We start from the raw sequence: 24,054 nt of genomic DNA on the forward strand, positions 1-24,054 counted from the left end.
TTGGCTAAAAATGTATCTTTTTCTGTTCATAAACCCTATCTGATCTTTCCTAAAACTCTGTAAGCCTTCAACCTAATTTTAGCTGAAACTCTGGAGACAAGTAGCTCAGAAAAGACTATATATGTCACCTGTAGAATTTTGAGACACACACATGACCATCACTTATTATTGATGGAGTGTTACACTATTGAGTATGTGGTATACTTATCGGTCTGTAACCTGTGCTGGTTTATTTCTGCAGTGGGAATTTGGATAATGGGTGCTGACAACAATGTTCCATAAATCTTATGGTCCAATTCCTGTAATAACTAGTATGTTTGAGGATATTTTTGTAATAACAAGACTTATAAAAGTGTCTTTGTACCTAATTAGCAGCTAGATGACAAGTGGTCTTCCTGAGTTCAAATCTGGCCTCAGACACTTACTGGCTGTGTGATCCTGGGCAAGTCACAACCACTGTTTGCCTCATAATGAGCTGGAGAAGGAAATGGCAAACCACTCCAGTACCTTTGCCAAGAAAACTTCAAATGGGGCCATGAAGAGTCAGACATGATTAAAACAACTCAACACTCAAACACCTAACTAAGTAGAACTTGGACCCCAATCATTGCAATTGCTAGCCTTTCTAATAAATCTATTTGCTTGGATTTTATTGCCTCAGTCTCTCTCAATTTAAAACACAAGGTCGGGGCAGCTAGGTGGTACAGTGGATAGAGCACCAGCCCTGGAGTCAGGAGGACCTGAGTTCAAGTTCGGCCTCAGACACTTGCCAACTTACTAGCTGTGTGACCCTGGGCAAATCTCTTAACCCCAATTGCCTCACCAAAAAACCCCCCAAAAAACAAAACACAAGGTCTCAGAAAAGTCTTAGGAGGAATAAAGTAGAGGATGAGATGGGATAACAGGAAAGTCAGGTTTGTGTGTATGTGATCATTTCTGTTTTGTGACCAAGGTTGAATGAACTAAGAAGTACTTAAGTGTATTTTGATTTAGGGAGCATCAATATGGAAGCTGAAATCTTCTAGAACAAATGCAGGAGCTGTAGAGTGAAAATAACTTAGGAGCCAAAAGATAATAGCCACCATGACTTGAATAGAGTGGAAAATGTTGATACTTCAACAAAATTTTTCTGGGCAAAAGGAGAGTCTGGAATTGGAAAAAAAAAGGTACAGAATAATCTACTCTCCCTCTAGGACCAATGAGTGTTTGGGTGAGAAAGGGAGGGGTAACTAATTGAAATTAAATAGAATGAAAGAAAAGATGGCCAAGGAAACCAGTCTTAAAGAGGGCAAAAAATGGAAAGAACACAAGAAAATTAACTAAAATTACTTTCTAAAAACTGGTTTCTCACCAATGATCCCCTAATATGTGACAGGTATTCTCTTCCTCAGCATCAGTCAAAAATTTGAAACTACAGTTATCCCTTCCAAATCAAGGGGGTTAGGGGCATGGTGCCCCCACGATCTGAAAAATCCGTGTAAAATTTTTTGGCCCTCCCTTCCTATAAGAGAAGCAGTCTGAATTATTATGATATTAAAAGATAAAACATGTTGAGATTATACAATACTATACATATATTTTATGCATTTCTGAATTTCTAAACTTTTTCTGTAGTCACCTGCTACTTTTTGCATGTCATCTGCAGTTTCCACAAAACTCCTAAAAAAACTCCCCATTTCTTCTGCCTACCAGAGATCTACTGAAACCACACCGGGGAAAGTCATAATGTTTCAACCTCTTCCCTTGGCTTCTGTGACATATATTCACTCATACATAGGCCACCTCTTGCATCAACTATTGAAATGGTCTGTTGGCTGCTCTCCTTATACTTCTGACTCTCACATACAAACTTACCAAAATATGTATAGTAATAATTTGTGGTAGCAAAGAACTAATGACCAACTAGGTGTCCGATTGATAGGTGAATTGATAAAGCAAAATGAGGCATCTGAATGTAAGGGAATATTACCACACAAACAAATATGAAAAATTCAGAACTGTGGAACAAAGCAAGAAAATAATATACTATTATAACAGTGTAAATGGAAAAATATCAATAATTTTAAAAAGTGAAACTGTATGCTACCTAATGATTAAGTTTGGCTTTGGGAAAAAATTAAGAAAATACGATGACCTTCTCTTTAATTATTGCACATGTCATCCACAGGTTTTTTCTTCCTCACTGCTTAATTCTTATTGCAATGAATGGCTCACTGGGTAGTGGTAGAAGGGATATATGAATAGATATATAAAAGATACAAATTTTAAAAGACAAAACCAAAATCATGCTCCTAACACCTAGCGACCAGATCCCTCCCCTACTCAACGTTTTGTGGTGTTTGTTGCTGTGCCACTAGGATGAAGTATATACTGAAAGTCTTAAGAAAAGATCTTCTATAATGTGACTCTAACCTATCTTTCTAGCCTGTTTCACTACTATATGCCATCTGTCTCCTTCACCCACTACTGTTCCAACAAAAATGGATTCCTCCTACATGACAGCTAAGTCATTGGATAAAGTTTTAGATTTTGGAGTCAAGAAGACCAAGGTTCAAATCTAGCCTGGAAAACAAACCAAAGACAAATCATTTAAAAATTGAGCCAAGGGGGCGGCTAGGTGGTGCAGTGGATAGAGCACCGGCTCTGGAGTCAGGAGTACCTGAGTTCAAATCCGGCCTCAGACATTTAACACTAGCTGTGTGACCCTGGGCAAGTCACTTAACCCCAATTGCCTCACTAAAAAAAATATATATATATTGAGCCAAGGTTAAAAAAAAAAAGAAAAAAGAACCTAAACATTCAATTTCAAGACATCTTTAAAGAAAACTGCCCAGATCCCTTTGAACCAGAGGGCAAAATAAAAAAAGAATCCATCAGTCACCTGCCAAAATGTCAAAATTAAAACCCCAGGAACATTACCAAAAACCAGAGCTTCCAGGTGAAAGATGAAAAAAAAAATACTATATGCAGCCAAAAAGAGAATCAAATACCAAAAAGTAATAGTCAGAATCACACATGATTTAACAGCCACCACTACGAAGGAGAAGAAAGCCTTTTATTACAAGATATTAAAGGATAGGGGCTCATAGCCAAGAATAACTTACCCTGCAAAACTGAGTATAATACTGTTATGGCACAACTGACACAGAAAATACTAAGCCAGGTACTCAAGGTGGAGAAAGAGAGAGTTTATTACGTGTAGGCTCCCAGGTGTCAGACCTCCAACAATGGGCTCCAAGTCTTATAGCCCACTTGGTTATATACAAAAAGAGTAGGCATGTACATACAAGTGAATCAAACAAGGATGAGGCCAGTGATTTCCTTACAAAGGATGTTTAGTGGTATAGTCATCATTACAGGAAAGCAAGATACATACAAATGCACTAAACAAGGAACAGGAAAGCAAGATATATACAAATATAGCTGTAGCTGGAACACAGCAAGGCCAGGGTCTGTCAGAGACAGACAAGGCCAGAGGCTACATGTGATTTTCCACATCAATACTACAGCAGGAAAAATGGGCCTTTAATGAAATAGAGGCCTTCCAAGCATTCCTGATGAAATGACCAGAGCTACAGTGAAACTCTGAAGTTCAAATAGAGAATTTAAGAGAAACATAAAAAAGTAAACATGAACAATGATAAAGAACTAAAAAAAGTTAAGCTGCTTACATTCAAATATAGAAAGATAATGTATAATGTCCCAGTGTTGTTAACATCAGGGAGTCATAAAGGGAGATTAATTATGCAAGACCTAGGAGTGGTTCTGCTATATCTTGACGATCTTAAGAGAAGAATGTAAAAGAGGAAAGACTACTATTGGAGAGGGAAGGGAAAGGAATGGTACGGGAAACTGTCTAACATAATCAGGGTGCATGAGTAGACAAGTAAGGATGTGATTGGGATTGAGGGAATGGCTTACAACTTAAATCTCACTCTCACCTTACTTGTTCAAAGGAGTGAAGAACACACACAGAATTGGGTACAGAAATACACTTTATTCAATGGGAAAACTGGAGGGAAGGCGAAGAAGGGATACTTAAAGGGAGGGTAGATTAGGAAAAGGATAAGTCCTAAGCAAATTAAACTAAGTATATATAAAAGTATTTATAGCTATATTTTTGAGGTGTCAAGGAAAAGGAATAAATTGGAGAATGGCTAAACAAATTATGGTATATAAAAAAATATTATTGTACTGTGAGAAAGGATGAAAGGGATGGCTTCAAAGAAACCTGGGAAGGCTTATATGAATTGATACAGAGAGAAATGAATAGCATCAGCAGAAAAATTTACAGTGACAATATTAAGACAAAGAAAAATACTGATGAAATTAGGAACTCTGACCAGCAGCATTATGACCAACCACAATTCCACAAGGACTCATAATGAAACACAGTACATACCTCCTGATGGGAGGTGAAGGACTCAAGAATGCAGAATGAGGGGGCAGCTAGGTGGCACAGTGGATAAAGCAATGGCCCTGGATTCAGGAGGACCTGGGTTCAAATCTAGCCTCACTTGACACTAGCTGTGTGACCCTGGGCAAGTCACTTAACCCTCATTGCCCCACCCTCCCCCCAAAAATGCAGAATGAGACTTTTTGGGGACATAGTAAATGTTGAAATGTGTTGTGACTGACTATATATACTGTAATAGGTTTTGATTTTGTTTTCTCAAGCGAGAGAGAAAACAGATTTTGGCTGATTGAACTACTTCATAGAGCTTCAACTATATTTTGGCCAGATAGCTCTAGTGCTGTTGCAAAGTTCATTATCTCAGTGGAAAATCAGGAACTAGAAGAGGGCAAACATCATCTTTCCTTGCTGCAGTTAACAGAAATGTAGCCACAGGAACTGCTGAGATGAGAACCTCTGTTCAAGGAAAGAACCACTTTCTTTCTAACTGCATACTCCACATCTCTTATGTAGCTTATTCATTACACTGTACATAAGGAACAATCTCTCTCTAGCATAGTACTCTCCTGGTAGGACAACCTTCTGATTTCACAGTAACTGGCAATAAACTTTGAATAACTTACCTGCAAAATCCTGCAGTCTTAGCTTACATAAGCAATTCTGGATGTTCCACTGAAATTACTGATTAGTGGCTTCATACCCAAAGAAGAGATTCTCTACAGATTCCAGCTGCAATACAAGAAAGTAAGGAGAAAACCTTTAAAGTTCACCACTTGTTTCACCAGCAGAAGCCAACCATCCTGGCCTGCATCCACTTAGGATTATAGGAACACATTTTTATAGATATTTATTCAAAGGTTAGTTTCAGCACTCCTTAGTAAAATAGTTAATTTTGATTACATAAAATTGAAAAGCCTTTGCAAAAACTACAGTAACCAATATTACAAGCAAGGCAGAAACGTTTTTGAAACAAGTATCTCTGATAAAGGCCTCATTTCTCAATTATATGGAGAACTGAGTCAAATTTATAAAAATAAAAGTCATTCCCCAAGTGACAAATGGGCAAAAGATATGAACAGGTAGTTTTCAAAGAAATCAAAGCTACCCATAGTAATAAGAAAAAATGCTCTAAACCAGTATTTTTTTTTTGGCGGGGCAGTGAGGGTTAAGTGACTTGCCCAGGGTCACACAGCTAGTAAGTGTCAAGTGTCTGAGACCGGATTTGAACTCAGGTCCTCCTGACTCCAGGGCTGGTGTTTATCCACTGAGTCACCTAGCTGCCCCATCTAAACCACTGTTGATCAGATAAATGCAAATTAAAACAACTCTGAGGTACCACCACCCACACCTATCAGAGTGGCAAATATAACAAAAAAGGAAAATATTAGATGTTGTAGGGGATGTGGGAAAATTATGCACTGTTGGTAGAGTTATGAACTAATCCAACCATTCTGTAGAACAACTGCAATTACCCTCAAAGGACTAGAAAACTCTACAAACCCTTTGATCTAGCAATACCACTGCTAGGTTTATATCCCAAAGATATCCCGGATATCCCAACATCTACACATCTTAGTGACCATGCACAATTAAGGGGAACCTGTTATTTTAGTAAGGAGCCTTGCATATTCACGTACAATAAATATGCCTTGAAAGATGCAGGTGGGTGCCAGGAAATCTATTATTTCTGTTCCACTTTGTTAGTGGGTTTGTTGCCCTGAAGGATGGAAATGGGCTTCATAAAACAAACAGCATTCCTTAACATGAAGGGGCTGTTATTTGCCCCTTTGTTCCTGATTTCTAGCCAATCATGTTGTGCCCCACATCTACTATGCTACCAATCCTATTGTTTTCTTTAGGCTTTGGAACCAATCGATAACTTGTTTCCCTGACTATGACATCCTATTCTTTGTTCTGTGCTTCCCAGAAAAACTATAAAAAGGTCAGCTTACCACACCTAGTAGTCTTAGCTTTTCTTTTTTTTTTTTTTGCAGGGCAATGGGGATTAAGTGACTTGCCCAGGGTCAAACAGCTAGTAAGTGTCAAGTGTCTGAGGCCGGATTTGAACTCAGGTACTCCTGACTCCAGGGCCTGTGCTCTATCCACTGCGCCATCTAGCTGCCCCCAGTCTTAGCTTTTCTAAAGAAGCTAAGATCTAATTCATTGAGTACTGGCTCTGGAATCAGGAGGAACTGAGTTCAAATCCAGCCTCAGACACTTGACACTTACTAGCTGTGTGACCCTGGGCAAGTCACTTAACTTGCCTCACCCAAGAACAGAATGAATAAAAGCAAATAAAAAGATCATATCAAAGCAGGAAGTGATTGTGTTGTTTGAGTTTTTTGGGAGAGAGGGAGTTGACGAGTAGCAGATTAAGTTATGGTTCAGCAAAAAGTCTAATTAAAAAGTACTTTTCCTCACCATCTATTACCCTCCCTTTCCCCCACCCCAAACTTTTAGAACAAAGAAACAACCAAAGTACTGAGGTCAAAGGCTGGGGCCACATGATCAATAATAAGTAGTAGTAGTATTACCATTCCTCAGTAACAAGTGGTTAAAGGATATGGACTCTTTCCAAAATAAAAAATACAAACTATATACAAAACTATTAAAGATCACTATTAGAGAAATCAAAATTGATTGAACCATACTATTTCTACTTTTTTTGTTTTTCTTTTTTGAGGTTTTTCCCTTTTTTTCTGATTCTTCTTTCACAGCATGACTAATGCAGAAATATGTTTATTTAATGGGATTGTACATATATAACCTATATCAAGCATGCTGTCTTGGGGAGGGAGAAAAATTTGGAACTAGAAATTTTATGTAAACTAATGTTGAAAACTATCTCTACATATAACTAGAAAATTAAAAAAATACTGTTATGATTAAAAAAATTAAATGCCTATTATTTGCAAGGTATGAGCAATAAAAAGACAAAGGTAAGATAGTCCCTCTGCTCAAGAAACTTCCATTGTACTGTGGGATACAAGTTCCCAGATAAGTAAAGAGTGCACATGTATGTGGATGTAGATAATACATAATAAATGGAGAAGCTACTTGGAGAGGTAACTCTTGAACTGAGTGAGGCTTTAAGGTAATGAGGAATTCCAAAAAGCAAATGTAAACAAGGAGAGAACATCCAAGGCACTGAGGTTCCGAGATAAACTATAATGTATGGAGAAGCCCATTTAGGTCAGTTTAACTTGTTACATTAAAATAGCATTAGTGACTATTTTGCCTTTATCCACCATTTCATGACATTAAATTTCAACTTCTTGGAAATCACCTAATTTGGGGGAAGTCAAAAGATTACTCTCCCCCTCCTGACTCACCAATTTAAGGAATATCACCAAACTACCCTCAAGTGTCTCCTGATTTCTCCACCAATAAGAAACTTGGTATCTCCCTCCCTATTACCTTGTTTGTCCTGTTTTATCACTTCCTCCAAATTTTATCTTAACTGTAGAAACCAATAGTCAGGGTCCTTGGGTACCAAGAACCTTGGACCTGATTTATTTCTGCAATATCGCTAAATAAATCATGTCTGGATGAAACTCGGTTTCTTCATTTGACCTATCATAGCAAATTAGGGTTTGGGCTAATATGCAATTAGACAGGGAAGAAGTATTGAACTAGATTGTAAAGAGATTTAAGTACCAAATGGGTGTATATTATCCTTGAGGTAATGGGAAACTAATGAAACTCCTTAAGAGAAATAGCACGGGCCCTTTCTGTCTCCAGGAGTCGCCACAAGAACAGCCCCACCCCCCACCCCCCCCTTTGAGTTTCAAATTTTTTACCCTTTCTCAATTCCCCTCTCCCAGACAGCAAATAATCAGATATAGGTTATACATGTACAATCATGTTAAACATATTTCTACATTAGTCATGGTGTGAAAGAATTGGAACAAAAGGGAAAAACCACGACAAAGAAAAAACCAAAAAACTCAGTTGTCAAGTCCTGTTAGTTTAACCACCACAATGGTTTGGTTCCCATTTCTCTCCCCTTACATAATAGCCAACATCCTGGTTCAGTTCCTCATTCTAGCTTGGATTATTGAAATAGCCTTCTAGGATTGATCTTCCTGCAATTAATTTATAAAATACAGTAGTAGCAAATAATTTGGGGGAAAAAAACAGCCAGAAAAAGGAACTGTGGAATCTGAATACAGATTGAACCATACTATTTCTACTTTTGTTTGTTTTTTGAGGTTTTTCCTTTTTGTTCTGATTCTTTCCACAACATGACTAATGCAGAAATGTTTAATGTGACTGTACATATATAACCTATATTAGATTACTTTCTGTCTTGGGGAGGGGGGGAGAAAAACTTGGAACTCAAAATGTCATAAAAACAAATGTTAAAAGCTATTGTTACATGTAACGAGAAAAAATACTATTAAGGTTAGGGGAAAAAGAATGCTGAAAACTATCTTCACATGTAATTGGAAAAAATAAAATACTATTAAGTGGAAAAAACAAAACAAAAACAAAGACTTGACAACTGTCTGGCTATGGGGATGAGCCAGAATATAAAGAGCTTAAAAGAGTGGGTTTAAGTAGAAAATCTATAAGCAGATTTGGGGAGTCACATTCAATAAAACATTTAATCTCTGGGAGAGGATAACACCGAGATATAGGACAACGCCCAGAACAAAGATAAATTTCTGAGATACATTCTCTTAGTTTTTTAGTTCTTAGTCTTTTCTGTCTCATTGAACTCCCTTTGGCAGCTTGGTAAAACCCATGGGATCCTGTTTTTAAATGCATATAACAAAATACATAGGATTACAAAAAAAAAAAATTTACCAAAATAGTGAAAAAAAAGTTCATGGACCTCAGATTAAGAACCCTTGCCTCACTTTTACATCTAAGTAAGGGCAGCTAGGTGGCAGAGTGGAGAGAACACTGGGTCTGGAGTCACAAAGTTGGGTTTTTTTTGTTCAGTAGTGTCTGACTCTTGTGACCTCATTTGGGGCTTTCTTGGCAAAGATACTGGTATTAACCTGGAAATTAAGGAATCAATATAGGAGAAATAAGGTCTTTAATTGGGGCAGAGGAACTATAGCTTGTGGTATCACAAAGCTCGGAAGCTAGGAATACCCAAAGATGGGAACTGAGGAAAGGGTTTTTATGGCGTAACAGAATAGAAGGGAACCAGAACACTGGTACAGAGTCACAAACAACTACTTAATGTAACCATTTAACATTTAACAAAACATTTAACATTTAACAAAAGAAACAATAGAACTGCTCCTAATTTAAGTATAGACACTACTAACTCTAAATAGAAACTACTTAATGTAGGTAAACCCTTTTTACATAATAACATAAAATCTAGGGAGTAAGGTGGGGAAACATTGGGAGGGGATAAGTAGCTTGGAGAGGTCCTTAAGTCCATCAAGAATCTGGAAATGACAAAGACAGTCAGCCCCAGGCAATTCATCTGCCTGGGTAAGGGGACTGGGAATCTGTTCTCAGTAAATTTTTTAGTTCTCATTGGAGTGGTTTTCCATTTCCTTCTTCAGTTCATTTTACACATGAAGAAACTGAGGCAAACAGAGTTAAGTGACCTGTCCAGAGTCACACAGCTAGTCTGATGAAAAAGACCATCTTTCCAGTGTGACCACAGACTAGCTGTGTGACCCAGGGCAAATCACTTAACTCCTGCTTGCATATAACATGAAGGAAATGGAAAACCATTCCAGAATCTTTGCCAAGAAAATACCAGAAGCAGTATTTAAAAGACTCATGGAAGATAAGCCCTTCGGGTCAGAAAGTCCTGACTGAAAAAAAAATTAAAATCTATACAACTGCTTTATTCTCAAATTTATCAGTGGTTAAATTAGTAAAAAATAAAAATTCTTGCCGAAAACTAAAAACATATTAAACAGAGGTGACAAACTAGAGAGCCAGAGTAGGGAAGACCCTGGTTCAAGTCTAACTTGTTCCACCCATTATTAGGGCCCTCATTAGGTAGCTCCTAAGACAGTAAATTGCTCTAACAGTGGGAGAACAGCTTAGCCAGAGGAAGTCTCCTCTAGGGTATTCCTTATACTGGTAAAATCACAAGTCCAGATTAAAACAAAACCAAAAAATCTATTAAGTGACACATGTAAAACCTTAAGGGTTAACATTTACTTTTATAAATTAACAATGATAACTTTCTTTTAACGCTTACACACTTAACATTAACAGCTACAAACTCTCCCCTATAAAAGGAGTCAAACATACACATTCCTTATAAATGTTGATGACATGTTCAACCCTGATTTAAAACTACCCCCCCAAGTATAAAACATGAATACTGTGTCAATTTTACTTTTTAAAAATTATTTTTTGTTACTTAAGCATTACAAAATAAACGGTTGTGATTGAAACAAGCTTTCAAAAGCTTAATGAACCAATTGCTATACTTGAATACTCCTAGGACCCAGATTTAGGGGAAGAGATGTCTCTTGAGGCAAACAGGTTATGTTTGTATACAAAAATACGTAAGGAAAAAAATGCCTTTAGAGATAGCAATTACGTCCCAGCACCTAAGAATCGACCACCTAGGTGGTGCATAAAACTATTTAAATAGATCAATTATAAAAAGATTTTGACTCCAGCAGCATAGTAAAACAACTCATTTCTTTAAAAAACCCACACACCCCCGATTCACAATCCTAACCATTTCGCCACCACCCTGAATACTAATGCCTTCCTTCTACCGATTATATCCCCTTTATCCTTATCTACAGCTTCTTAGTAGAGTTTTTTGCATTTTGTCTCTCCCATTAGACTGAACTCCTTGAAAGGAGAAACTGGGGTTTTTTTCTCCTCAGTTCATAAGCTTAGTTACTACGGCATGGCATTAGCTGAAAGCTTATCTGAGGTAGCTAAGTGGCGCAATGTATCCAGTTCTGGGACTGGAGTAAAAAAACCTGAGTTCAAATTCAACCTCAAACACTTACTAGATGTGTGACCGTGGGCAAATCACTTTAAAAGCGAGATTAGCATCTACTCAGATTTGCCTCGAGAATCAAAAGAAATGTTTGTAAAGCCTCGGGCACATGGCAGGAGCTATTATTATTTACATCACTTTTACCTTCCCGAGGCCTTTTCTCGAGATCAGAAAAATTCGGCGCTCAGCGGCCAGAACGGTTCTTCCGGTCCTGGGCGTCTGACTCCGGGCCTCCCAAACCACCCCTAGTGGCTCTTGGCCGCCTGACGCAGCCCGCCCCACCAAAGCGGCAGTCACTCACGGAATCTCCGCCGCAGGCTCCTGGAGTCCGCATGGACCAGGGCCAGGGAAGCTGCTCCTGGCCTAGGGTGGCCCTGGGCTGCGATCCTGTGACAGATACTCCAGGACCGGACCGCCGCGGCGCTCGAGTCCCTCCGTCCGCAGCACCCGGGCCTAGCGGGAGTCGTACTCCCGACCAGGAAGGGGCAGGAGTGGCTGCGGAAACGCCTAGCCCAGTGCCACTAACCTCCCGAACGAGCTCCGAGGCTGGAGTGGATTCTTCCGCTTTTCAGGTTCCTCCCCCCTCCCGCAACCGCCAACAGCTCCCGCCCCCTTCCGGACGTCGGTGGGCCCGCCGGGCCTAAAGCTTGGCCGCCTTCCCCGAGAACAAAAGCGATGCTCCCCCCCCCCACCCCCGTCCCCCCAACCTCCGCCCTCAGACCGCGACGAGAGCCCTTTACCGAACTAGCTGTCGTGCTGCCCGCCGCTAAAGCAACACGAGACTGCACAGGAGGACGACGCAGCAACCAAGGACAGCTGGCTCTGTCAGGCTGCCTGGAGTGAAGGCAGGGAGGACGGAAACAGTGCAGGAACGCCTCCGGGACCCTACCGCACCCACCCTGACTACCAGCGAGTGAGACCTGAGCTCTCCCTCCCCCACTAAGCACGGGACCGCCCTCAGCAGAGGGTATGGCGCGGTAGGTAGAGCTGGGTCCTAGCACCTCCCACATTAGTTTTTAATATAGCTTAGTAAGGAACTTCTAGGTGAGTTAAAGCTTCAAGTTTTTAGCTCAAGAGCATGAAGATCTAAGCAGCTTAAATGTTTAAATGTAGGTGTCGATCGGGAAAACATGGACTTCGTGGTTAAAAGAAAAAGGCGATGGTTGGGATCTTTAATAATGTGGAAAGTAAGTACCAGATCTCAAACTGTATTATAAAGGAGTAATTATCAAAACAATCTGGTACTGGCTAAGAAATAGAGGTGGATTAGTGGAAGAGAACAGGTAGAAATTACCCTATAGTAAATGACTTTAGTAAACTAGCATATCAAACCCAAAGATCCAGGCTTTTGGAACAAAAACTCATTATTTGACAAAAACTACTGGGAAAACTGGAAAACAATGGCAGAAACTAGATATAGACCAACATCTCACACAGTATACAAAAATTGGGTCAAAATGGGTGCATGATTTACATACACATAAAGGATAAGCAAATTAAGAGAGCATGGGGGGGGTGCAGCTAGATGGCGCAGTGGTAAAGCTCTGGCCCTGGATTCAGGAGTACCTGAGTTCAAATCCGGCCTCAGACACTTGACACTTACTAGCTGTGTGACCCTGGGCAAGTCACTTAACCCTCATTTTGCCCTGCAAAAAAACCCAAAAACAACAACAAAAAAAGAGAGCATGGAATTGTTTATCTGTCAAACTTATGGGATGAGAAAGAATTTAGAACCAAAGATAAAGAGAGCAAAACAAAATACAAAATAGATAATTTTGATTATATAAAATTTAAAAGTTTTTGCACAAACAAGACTAAAGTAACCAAGATTGCAAGGGAAGCAGAAAACTGGAAAAGAATTTTTTAACAAGTATCTCTGATAAAGGCCTTATCACTCAATTATATAGAATATTGGAGTCAAATTTCTAAAAAGAAAAATCATTCCCCAGTTGACAAATGGGCAAAGGATATGGACAGGCAGTTTTCAGGCAAATCCAAGCTATCTATAATCAGATGAAAAAATGTTCTAGTTCACTATTTTTTTGGGGGGGGGCAGGCAATGAGGGTTAAGTGCCTTTCCCAGGGTCACACAGCTAGTGTCTGAGTATGGATTTGAACTCAGGTCCTCCTGAATCCAGGGCCAGTGATTTATCCACTGCACCACCTAGCTGGCCCCATCTAGTTCACTACTTATCAGAGAAATGTAAATTAAGACAACTCTGAGATATCACCTCACAGAGTTGCAAATATAACAAAAACAAAATATTGGATGTTGGAGGGGATGTGGAAATGCTGGGATGCTAATCCACTGTTGGTGGAGTTGTGAAAAGATCCAACCATTCTGGAGAGCAATTTGGAAATATGCCCAAAGGGCTATGGAACTATGTATACCCTTTGATCCAGCCATACCACTGCTAGGTTTATATCCCAAAGACATCCCCCCAAAAGAGAAAAAGACCTATTTGTACAAAAATATTTATGGCAGCTCTTTTTGTGGTGGCGAAGAAGTAGAAATCAAAGGAATGCCCATCAATTGGAAAATAGCTAAACAAGCTGTGACTTATGATGGTGGTTTAATATTATTGTGGTATAAGAAATGATAAGCAGGATGATTTGAGAAAGGCCTGAAAAGACTTATGAGAAAAAATATTGTGGAGTGTTGTCTCCTTGGGCCACAAGACCTGTAGAAACCCCCTTCCCTTGCTGTGTAGCAACAGGAAGGATCAGGAAAACCCCACTTGTTCTTCAGCCAATCAGTATAGAACAGGGACAGAACTGCAGACAGAAAAATAAGGGACTTAGCCAGACCAGCCAGAACAGGCCTAAAATTGACCTGGAGTAGACCCCTAGCCTAAAACTTCACTTGCTTAATGAGATGTTGCATATTAACTCACACACCCCTAGGATGGTCCAGAAGATTGTGACTCTCTAGTACTCTACCAATGAGGAATGAGGGGAAGGGCATCCTGTACTTCTCTGAGGTGTGCACCCTCTCTGCAGATAGCTAAATAAAGCTTATTTTGCTCAATACTTCTGGGTGTGGTCCTGGGGATCATTGTGGGCATTTTTCTCACACTTGTATAGTGAAGTGAGCAGAACCAAGAGAATATTGTACATAGCAATATTGTTTTAATGAAGAACTGAATGACTTAACTATTCTTAATACAGTGATCCAAAACAATCCCAAAGGACTATTGATGAAACATACTATCTACCTCCAAAGAAAGAATTTTTATTGACTGAAGACAGACTGAAGCATTCTATTTTTCACTTTCTTTCATTTTTTTATTCAAGTTTTCTTGTAAAAAATGACTAATATGGCAATGTTTTACATAATTGCACCTGTATATCTGATTGCTTACTGCCTCAGAGAGGGCATAGAGGAGGGAAAAAGGAGGGATGCAAAACTATAAATAAAATTGTTTATTTTTTTAAATAATGTTTGCAAAGGATTCTGATTGTTCTAGATTAAATATGTTCGGAATGTTGGCATCTCCCTGAAAAGGACACCCAGTAGTATGTTTAACAACCTTCTCTCCCAGGGGAAAAAAACAAATATACTTTTAAATTTAATCTGCCACATTAATATTTTCTTCATCACTAAGTCTAGACAATCAACACAAATCAAGCCCTAATTTTATAGCTTTGCCTGATTTCAGAGTTATTCACTGAAAACTTAACAATTGACTGGATCTTGATTGAGGTGAATCCAGCACACCCAGAGACATATATCAACACCTTTGGTTGACATTTCTGGGTTCCTCCAATGTTTTCCTTTATAGAGGGCAAAAACTAGACTTCCCCTCTCCCCTCCACTGTACAACTGTTGGACTTCTTGCTTTCAACTGGTTCAAACGAGATGCCCCCTTGTGTTCTCCCCTCACCCATTTTTTGCCTCCTTTTGTGTATCTTTTCAGGTAAGATTGTAAACTCCTGAAGGACAGAGACTTGTCTTTCTCTGAATCTGATCCCCATTGCTAGTTTTTTGTATTTGGATTCTTTAACCTCTCCCTGCTGGTACCGTCACTAGTCTTCACATATGCTCAAATCTTCCCATCCTGTATCTCTCTCTTCCATATTTCAGCTAAATTCCTTGTACAAGCTTTCTCCATGTTTCTTCACCTCCTTTCCACTATTCAATCATTTACAATCAACTATATCATTCAACTGAAACTGCTCTTTCCAAATTACAGATGATTTTGATTACCAAATCTTATTATCCTCTTTTAAAATTGTTTCCCTTTATTTTCAGTTCCAAATCATCTATCCTTGGTCCCTTCCCCCACCCATTGAGAAAGCAAGAAAAAAAATCTTTATTAGCTATATTCTATTTTATTTTTTTAAGCAATTAAAGAAACAGAAGAGAATATGGTTTCACTCTATAGTCTGAGTCCTTTGGTTCTCTATGGAGGTGAATAGAATATTTCATCATGAGTTCTTTGGAATTGTGGTAGATCACTGTTGATCTGTTACTAGGTCTTTCAAAATTTATTGTCTTTCCAATTTTGCTGTTACTGTAGAAATTGTTCTGGTTCTGCCCACTTCACTTTGTATCAGTTCATACAAATCTTCCCAGGTTTTTCTAAAATTTTCTCCTCCATAATTTCTTACTACACAAAAGTATTCTCATTCAATAAACAAAAAATACCATCACAATTGATAAAATAAATGCCCCTGTCAATTGCTACAACAGGAGAAACCATAGGTCCAAAAAGGGGGACCTGAAATGATTCAGAATCCTATTATAGTTTATAAAGATTATAACTGTGTTCATTGCCTGAGAAGAAGCTGGCAAGCCAGAGCAAAGAGACAATTTCTCAACTGCCCAAAGGGGAATGGGGAAAGGGTGAAGTATGTATACATATTTGTGGTATTTATGACTAAGTAGGAGTGAGGGAGGAACACAGTAGATCAGGATGTCAGAGAAGTGAGGATCCAGGGAGAAGACATATATATGCAAACACAACAAATCAGAAAGCAGGATGTGTGCTGCTCTTTAGATAAACTAGAAACCAAGAAGAATCAGGTGTATTATTTTTAGATACATTAAGAAGAAAGATATCTGCCAATCTCTCTGAGCTGGTCAAGACTAATTTTAGCAGTTGCAGGCATCTCTGAGTTCAACTAATGTTCACTTCCAAAGGATCATTGGTATGTTAAGCTGCTCTAGGTTTCAGAAGTCCTCCTGAGCGGTTAATTGTTGTGCTACTACATTGTCTGGTTCACCTCTGAGAAAGTGAAGCATATTTAAGAGTAGTACAGGCTTTACAGAGCTCATAGCCACACAAATTAATAAACATTTATTAAGCACCTACTAAATACCAGGGGCTGTGCAACAGGCAAAAAACAGCCCTTCTCCTAAAGGAGTTTACAGTCTAATGGGGGAGACAACATGCAAACAAATATATACAAAGCAAACTATATACAGGTGACAAAGTATAATGTAGACTCCATGTTTCCAGAGCTGAAACCCAGCAAGCAAACTGCACCCTGAGCTTGGCAGGACAGTAATCCTTTTTAGTCACCCTCTGGATGATCTCACCCTCTGGGCTAGTCACACAATTCACCAGGTGTTCTCTGATCAAAGACAAACACTAGACAAAGCCAGAATGTCCTGAAGTGAATAAAACATCACATGCTTACTGCTCCCTCATTGTCAGGACTACAGCTCACTGGCCAACCACTAAGGGTGGGGCCCCAGCACATATGTCTTTAGCTTCACCTTGCTTGCAAGCCTTTTTCCTCACATAGAAATAAAACTTTCTAATTCCTGACTCACTTGTCTCTGGCCTATTCTGTGCCGCTCTGGCCATACACAGATTAGAGACAGGTTCTGAAAAAAGTCCAGTTGACAGGATAAAGTAGGAAATAATTAACAAGATGAAGGCATTAGTATTAAAAGGAGTTGGGAAGGGGCAGCTAGATGGCTTGAAGTGGATAGAGCACCGGCCCTGGAGTCAGGAGTACCTGAGTTCAAATCTGGCCTCAGACATTTTACATCACCAACAGAGATAATATAAATATTTTTGTGCATATGGCTCCTTTTCCTCCTTTAATCTCTGGGGTATAGACTTAGGAACTCTTTGGGTGCATACTTCTGTTGAAGTACATTTTTGGGAAATCATAACTAACTCCATTTTGTGCTATATTTGCTATTATATTTCTTCTTTTTCTGTGTGATACTGAATATCTCCCTTCCTCCAATCACATTATAATAACAAAAGAAAACTCCAAGGACCTTGAATAGTTCTTGGAACTCTCTTCATGTAGTAGTGTGAGAGATGAAGGAGAGCAGTGTACTTTTCTCAGAAAAAACACATCCTGTTATTGCTTCAATATCCTGTTATTGTTATTGCTTTTGTACTTAACTTTCATCCTGTTATAGCTTAACCTCAGAAACACCTGACTCATGATGAGTTCATGATAAGAGTACCCTTCATGCCATTTTCTGATTGGATTAGATGTTGATCGTAGATGTACATTGCACCTACCATATTCAGGTATGAGCTGTCTCTCAAGAAAGAAAATAAACTGTTGGGGGCAGCTAGGTGGCGAAGTAGATAAAACACAGGCCCTTGGATTCAGGAGGACCTGAGTTCAAATTTGACCTCAGACAATTGACACTCCTAAGAATCCCAAGCTTTCTTTTCCAGTTCACCTTAGGAATTTATAAGATACTTAGCCCTCACAAAGGTAATCTCACTCTCAGAATTTTTATTAATTTTGAGGTTGACACTATCTTTGTGTGTGTATATAATACATGTATGTGTGTAATGTTATGGCCCTGGGTACCGCATTTGAATGACCCTGGGTACCCCAGAAGTTTTGTGGGGTAAATCAAAAGAACCTTCTCCTTGAGAAACTAAACCAAAGGACAGTCACACCTAACCAGTCTCCCCCACCCCTTGGGGAGATAAGATTGGGTGTGGCTGTTGCCTTTATGGCATGAGAAGAAGAGAGATGGCTTGAGAGATCCAGAGCACCCCTCACCCAACTTTCCCCAGCCACCACCAGTAGGGGATGGTCATCCTCCAATAGGAGAAATTTCCACAGTCAGACCATCACCTCATTGAACCACCATCAGATACAGTAGGAAATAATTAACAAAATGAAGGTATTAGTATTAAAAGGAATTGGGAAAAACATGTCAAAGATGATATTTTAATTGGTTCTTAAAGGAAGTCAGAAGTCAGAGTTGTGGAGGGAAAATATTCCAGTCTTGGAGGACAGCCAGAGAATTTGTTATGCACATAACTTATTCATCTATTCCCTATTGCTTAGTGGGAGGGATATGGAGAAAACGAATGATGCTGTGAGGAAGAGGTGAATTGCTAGAGAGTTGTAGTCCTTGAGAGATAACCTGTGGGGGCAGCTAGATGGCACAGTGGATAGAGCACTGGCCCTGGATTCAGGAGGACCTGAGTTCAAATCCAACCTCAGACACTTAACACTTACTAGCTGTGTGACCCTGGGCAAGTCACTTAATCCCAATTGCCTCACTAAAAAAAAAAAAAAGAAAGAAAAGAAAAGAGAGATAACGTGTGGTGAAAGAGCACTGTGTGTGGAGAAATAGAGAGATTTAGGGATGAGTGAATGGAGAATCCTGAGAGAGTCATTGGAGAAGAAATTTCCAGGAAAAGAGAGGTAGAATGTAAGAGAAATCTCGAGCAACCTTTTCAGGAAAGGACAGAGAGAGACAGGCAGTGTGAAAGGCCTGAATGTAGGAAGATTAACTGCTGGAAAGGAAAGCAAGAGAAGAAAAGGGAGTAAGAGTTCAGCCAAGCTCTGCTGTGAGGAAAGAAGAAGGCCAGCACATTTTAACTTCAAGCTTGTTATCTGATAGCTTTCCAGTATAGTTGTAGAGGTCCTTAGATAAAGGAGGAGACAGATTTGGTTTTGCATGGGTTTGTGGTGATGATTATAAATCTATGGTTGATTTGATCTGCCCTAAAAATCTACTAGCCAGTTTACTTTTCTGTAATAAAGCTTACCTCCCAGGGCTGTGAGGATCACATGATTGTGAATATAAATGATTGTCTGTGTAAAGTATAGAGCAAAATGTTATGGGAAATAATAGTTTATTTGGGTGATGGGCAGCTCAACATTTCTAACCCTGGAGGCCATTTCTCCCCCTGGCACCACCGGGGTGTGGCCACACCTGGTCTTCTTTCCCCAAGGGGGCAGCTCAGAATTGAGGGGTATTCAAGTCTTTCTGACTATCCCTACAACAGTCAAGGTTGTATGGAAAGAATCATGGATTCATTATTCACACAGCAAACCTGTTCATTTTACTTCTGAATCAAGCTGAAACAGCAGTGTCCTCTGGAACTAAGCTCACAGTCTGGTGAGTGGGCTGAGCCCTGGGCAGGGGAGAGACTACAGGGGTCTATGCTGGTGCTAAGGCAGAACTTGGATTTTATACCCCTACCAGGTGGTAGGCTCTATTATAAGTGGCCCAGGTGGGGGAAGGGCTCATCAGAGCTAACAACTACAACACACAAAGCTGGTTGATTAACAAGTTGGTCTGGGGTCATCTAGGATCAGGAAACAGGCCAGGTGAGTGAAGAACCTGATTCTCCTTAAATCATACCACATGTGACTTCTTAAGCTTGGGATACTGCAGCCTGGAAACAGTGCCCCACTTGAAGGAGCTAAAAGTCTAGTAAAAGAAAGGCAAGATGAGCCGACAGAGAAAGGTGAGGACCATAGAAAGTTTCTTCAGTAACAAGGAAGACCAAGGGGCACCCTCAGAGGAAGATGTCAACATCAGGGCCCCTATATCTAAAGCTTCCAAGAAAAATATTAATTGGTCTCAGGCCATAGAGGTACTCAAAAAGGACTTTGAAGATAAAATTAGAGAGGTAGAGGAAAAAATGGAAAGAGAAATGAGGGTGATACAGGAAAGACATGAGAAAAAAGTCAACAGCTTGAAAAGTCAAATGGAAAAGGAAGTACAAAAGCTCTCTGATGAAAATAATTGCCTAAGAATTAGGATTGAACAAATGGAAACTAGTGACTTTATGAGAAACCAAGACACAATAAAGAAAATCCAAATGAATAAAAAAACAGAGGGCAATGTGAAATATCTTCTGGGAAAAACTGCTGACCTGGAAAATAGGTCCAGGAGAGATAATTTGAAAATTATTGGTCTACCTGAAAACCATGATCAAGGAAAGAGCTTAGACACCATCTTCCAAGATATTCTCAGGGAAAATTGCCCTGAAATTCTAGAAGTAGAAGCTAAAATAGAAATTGAAAGAATCCACTGATAACCTCCAGAAAGAGATCCCCAAAAGAAAACTCATAGGAATATGATAGCCAAATTCCAGAGCTCTCAGGTCAAGGAGAAAATATTGCAAGCTGCCAAAAAGAAAGAATTCAAGTACTGTGGAGCCCCAGTCAGGATATCACAAGCAGCTTCTATGTTAAATGACCAGAGGGTATGGAATATGATATATTCCAAAGGGCAAAGGAAATGGGATTACAACCAAGAATCACCTACCCAGCAAAACTGAGTTTAATCTTTCAGAGGAAAAAATGGAACTTTAATGAAAAAGAAGACTTTCAGATATTTGTGATGAAAAGACCTGTACTGAATGGCAAATTTGACTTTCAAATACAAGACCCTAGAGAACCATAAAAAAAATTGGAGCTGGGGGACACACCTGGGGTCATACAGTGGGCGACTCTCTTGTGTCTGAGGCCAGGTTTTGGCTGGTATCCCCCTGGGTCCAGGGGTGATGATTTGTCCACTGTCAATTAGCTAGATGATAACATCTTTAGGGTTAAATTGAGGGGTTAAGGGAATTCATTGGGGGAGGGGGAAGGGCAGAGGTGAAAGAAATCCTACATGAAAGAAACAGGAAAAGGCTTATGGAGTAGGGGAAGAAATGGGAGAGGAGCAGGGCAGTAAATGAATTTTATACTCATCAGAAAAGGCTCAAAGACCTTAAACTCATCAGAGTTGCCTCAAGGAGGGACTAACAGACACCCAACTGGATGGAGTAATCTATTTAATCTGGACAGTAAATGAGCCTAACACATCAAATTGGCTCAAAGACCTCAATCTCATTAGAATTGGCTCAAGGAGGGAATAATGTACACACTCAATTGGGTGGAGTCATCTCTCTAACCCTGCAGGAAAATAGGAGGGGAAAGGGATAAAGAGAGAGGGGCAAAAGAAGGAAGGGCAGAGTTGGGGAGGGGACAGACAGAAGCAAATCCCTTTTGAAGAGTGATAGGATGAAAGAAGATGGATAATAGAATAAGTATCATGGGGAAGAGAATAGGATGGAAGGGAAACAGTTAACAATAGTAATCATGAAAAAGAGAAAAGGGGGGAAATTGTATAAAAAATATGTATAGCAACTCTTGGTGGAGGCTAAGAATTGAGAATCAAGGGAATGTCCATCAATTGAGGAATGATGGAAAAAGCTGTGTTATATGATTGTAGTGGAATGGACTTGTGCTACAGGAAATGACAAACGGGATGATCCCCGAAAAAAAACCTTGAAAGACTAATGAACATCAATGTATAGTAAAGTGAGCAGAGCTGAGAGGACATTGTGCATAGTGACAGCAGTATTGTTCAATGAGTAATTGTGAATGACTTAACAGCATTGCAATGATCGAAGACAATCCCAAGGAACTAATGAGGAAGCTTACTGTGCACCCCTATAGAAAGAACTGATAAAAATAAAGTCTTTCAGGTCTTTCAGGTACTGGTAATCAGCTAGGAAATTTTCCTACAAAATTAGCTTAACACAACTTTAAATAGCTTTGCCAATAATCAAATCAAACAAAAATGAGAGTTCTCAAAACATGCCTAAGGAAATTCAGAATCTTTTAGAGATTTTACAATTATTTTATAGATGGCTGTATGATATTGTGGGGAAATGGAGTCAAAAGTAGCCAACCTCAGCTCTTGCCAATGACCATTCCCTCAGTCTTTCCCAAGGCAGTGCACAACCTGGACTTCTGTCTATCTCCCCTTTGGTGAAAGTCCAGTGCCTGCTTTTGTGTGTATTCCTCTCATGGATGAAGGCAATTAATATCTCAAATGGTACATTCCCATAATCCAAGTCCCATGTGGATTTAACAACTGAGGATAATTATAACAGAAAAAAAAATGTGAATTTGCTTTGAGTCTAACATACACTATGCAATAATTCCAAATAACTTTTTTAAGCTTAGTAAAAATAATACTTCTAGAATTAATTTACACTTGTCATGGCAATCAATTTACCAAGGAAATACTTTATATAATTTGATCAAATAATCAGTTGGAAAAAACAATTTAGAATATGGGAGAATAATACTTCTAGACTTAATATTGTATTATAAAATCAAGGCCATCTTGCATTGATTCAAAAATAGAAAGCAGGTAAAGATGAACAGAATTAAAAATCAAAATAGAAAATCCACAAAAATGAAGTGTTAACATGATCTTTCTTATCCCACTTTGATTAACCAGACTAAAGTTAGAGAAAAGCAGGCACTTAGGTACTTAGCAAGTAGAAGAAATCCAATTGAAAATTTAAAGGGACAGGCACATAAAATCAATGAAAATAGAAACTTACAAACATAAAATTTCTTATCCAAAGTGAAGATCAGAAGGGGGTTCAGCAATCCCTTTGTGGTCACAAACTGTGTAAATGCATTATCGCCTTAAATTAGAAGCTTTAGCACCATTCTTTGGGCATTAAGCATTTATTAAAGCATACTAGGCATTAATAAAAGGAGAACAGGTGGAGTTCAGAAAGTTAAGAAAAGGCCTATCTAGCCTAGAGTTCCAGCCTGGTCTGGCTCTTCCTCAAGTCCTTCACCAGGAGCCTGCTTCAACCACGAACTGCCCCAACAAACTGAGTGTGGAAGCTTTTTATAAGTCTGGAGCAGAGGTGGTCCTTACATACTGCTTCAAGCTGATTGGTTAGCATCATCCAAATCCATTGGTTCGAAGTCCTTAGCTTCTGAGAACAATACCTTCTTAAGGGCTGGCCAGGTGTGGTTACAATCTAATTAACTTTAAGTAGGCTAATCAGAAAAGTCAATCACTCTCACTTAATTCAATCACTTTAGATTACTCTCCAGGTGGGGCCTTTGAGTATCTGCCAAATCCCATTATTTTCTCACAAAGGTTTATATGATTGTTCTGATGAGAACATATTCAGTATATGACACATGAGAGAAAGGTAATAGAATTACTTTCAAGTATTCCCATAGTCAAGAAATATTTTGTAAAATATATCCATTCACCACAGTTCTATGTTTTAATTGATAAATTGTTGATGGATAGAGATTATGTGTTAATTAATGTTACTAATTATTATTATGTAACTTATTGGCTAATTATAATTATTTTATGCTAGCATTTAGAAATCATTTCATTTTATATTCTGAGTCTACAAACTTAATCCACATTTTTTGCTGTCATCATTATCCTCAGTTGTTAAATACATATGAGACTTGCATTAAGGGAATTTACAATTTGAGACATTACCTTTATTCTGAGTTATCAGATCTGAACAGCCAAGATGCCAGACATCCATGAGAGGAATACAAACAAGAGCAGGCACTGAACTGTCACAGAAGGGGAGACACTCAGGAAGTCCAGGTATTGCACTGCTTTGGGAAAGGCTGAGAGAACAGCCATTGGCAAGAGCTGAGGTTGGATTCTCTTGGTTTAATACACACA

General features: G+C 39.2%; 1 protein-coding gene across 3 annotated transcripts in view; it reads right to left on the reverse strand.

Moving 5' to 3' along the window:
• Positions 1 to 12,272, reverse strand: part of RESF1 (retroelement silencing factor 1) — a 45,219-nt gene extending 32,947 nt beyond the window's left edge. For 2 of the 3 annotated variants that reach the window (XM_043966458.1, XM_043966460.1), the window contains exons 1-2: positions 12,101 to 12,272; positions 5,038 to 5,143 (exon numbers count right to left, since the gene is read on the reverse strand). The gene's annotated coding sequence lies outside the window, so the exon portion shown is untranslated. Of the gene's footprint in view, positions 1 to 5,037; positions 5,144 to 11,661; positions 11,879 to 12,100 lie in introns of those variants that run through there. The other variant, XM_043966459.1, reaches the window with a different exon arrangement.
• Positions 12,273 to 24,054: the final 11,782 nt, after the last annotated feature.

The sequence above is a fragment of the Dromiciops gliroides genome, chromosome 5 (assembly GCF_019393635.1).
Source record: "Dromiciops gliroides isolate mDroGli1 chromosome 5, mDroGli1.pri, whole genome shotgun sequence".
NCBI lineage: Eukaryota > Metazoa > Chordata > Mammalia > Microbiotheria > Microbiotheriidae > Dromiciops > Dromiciops gliroides.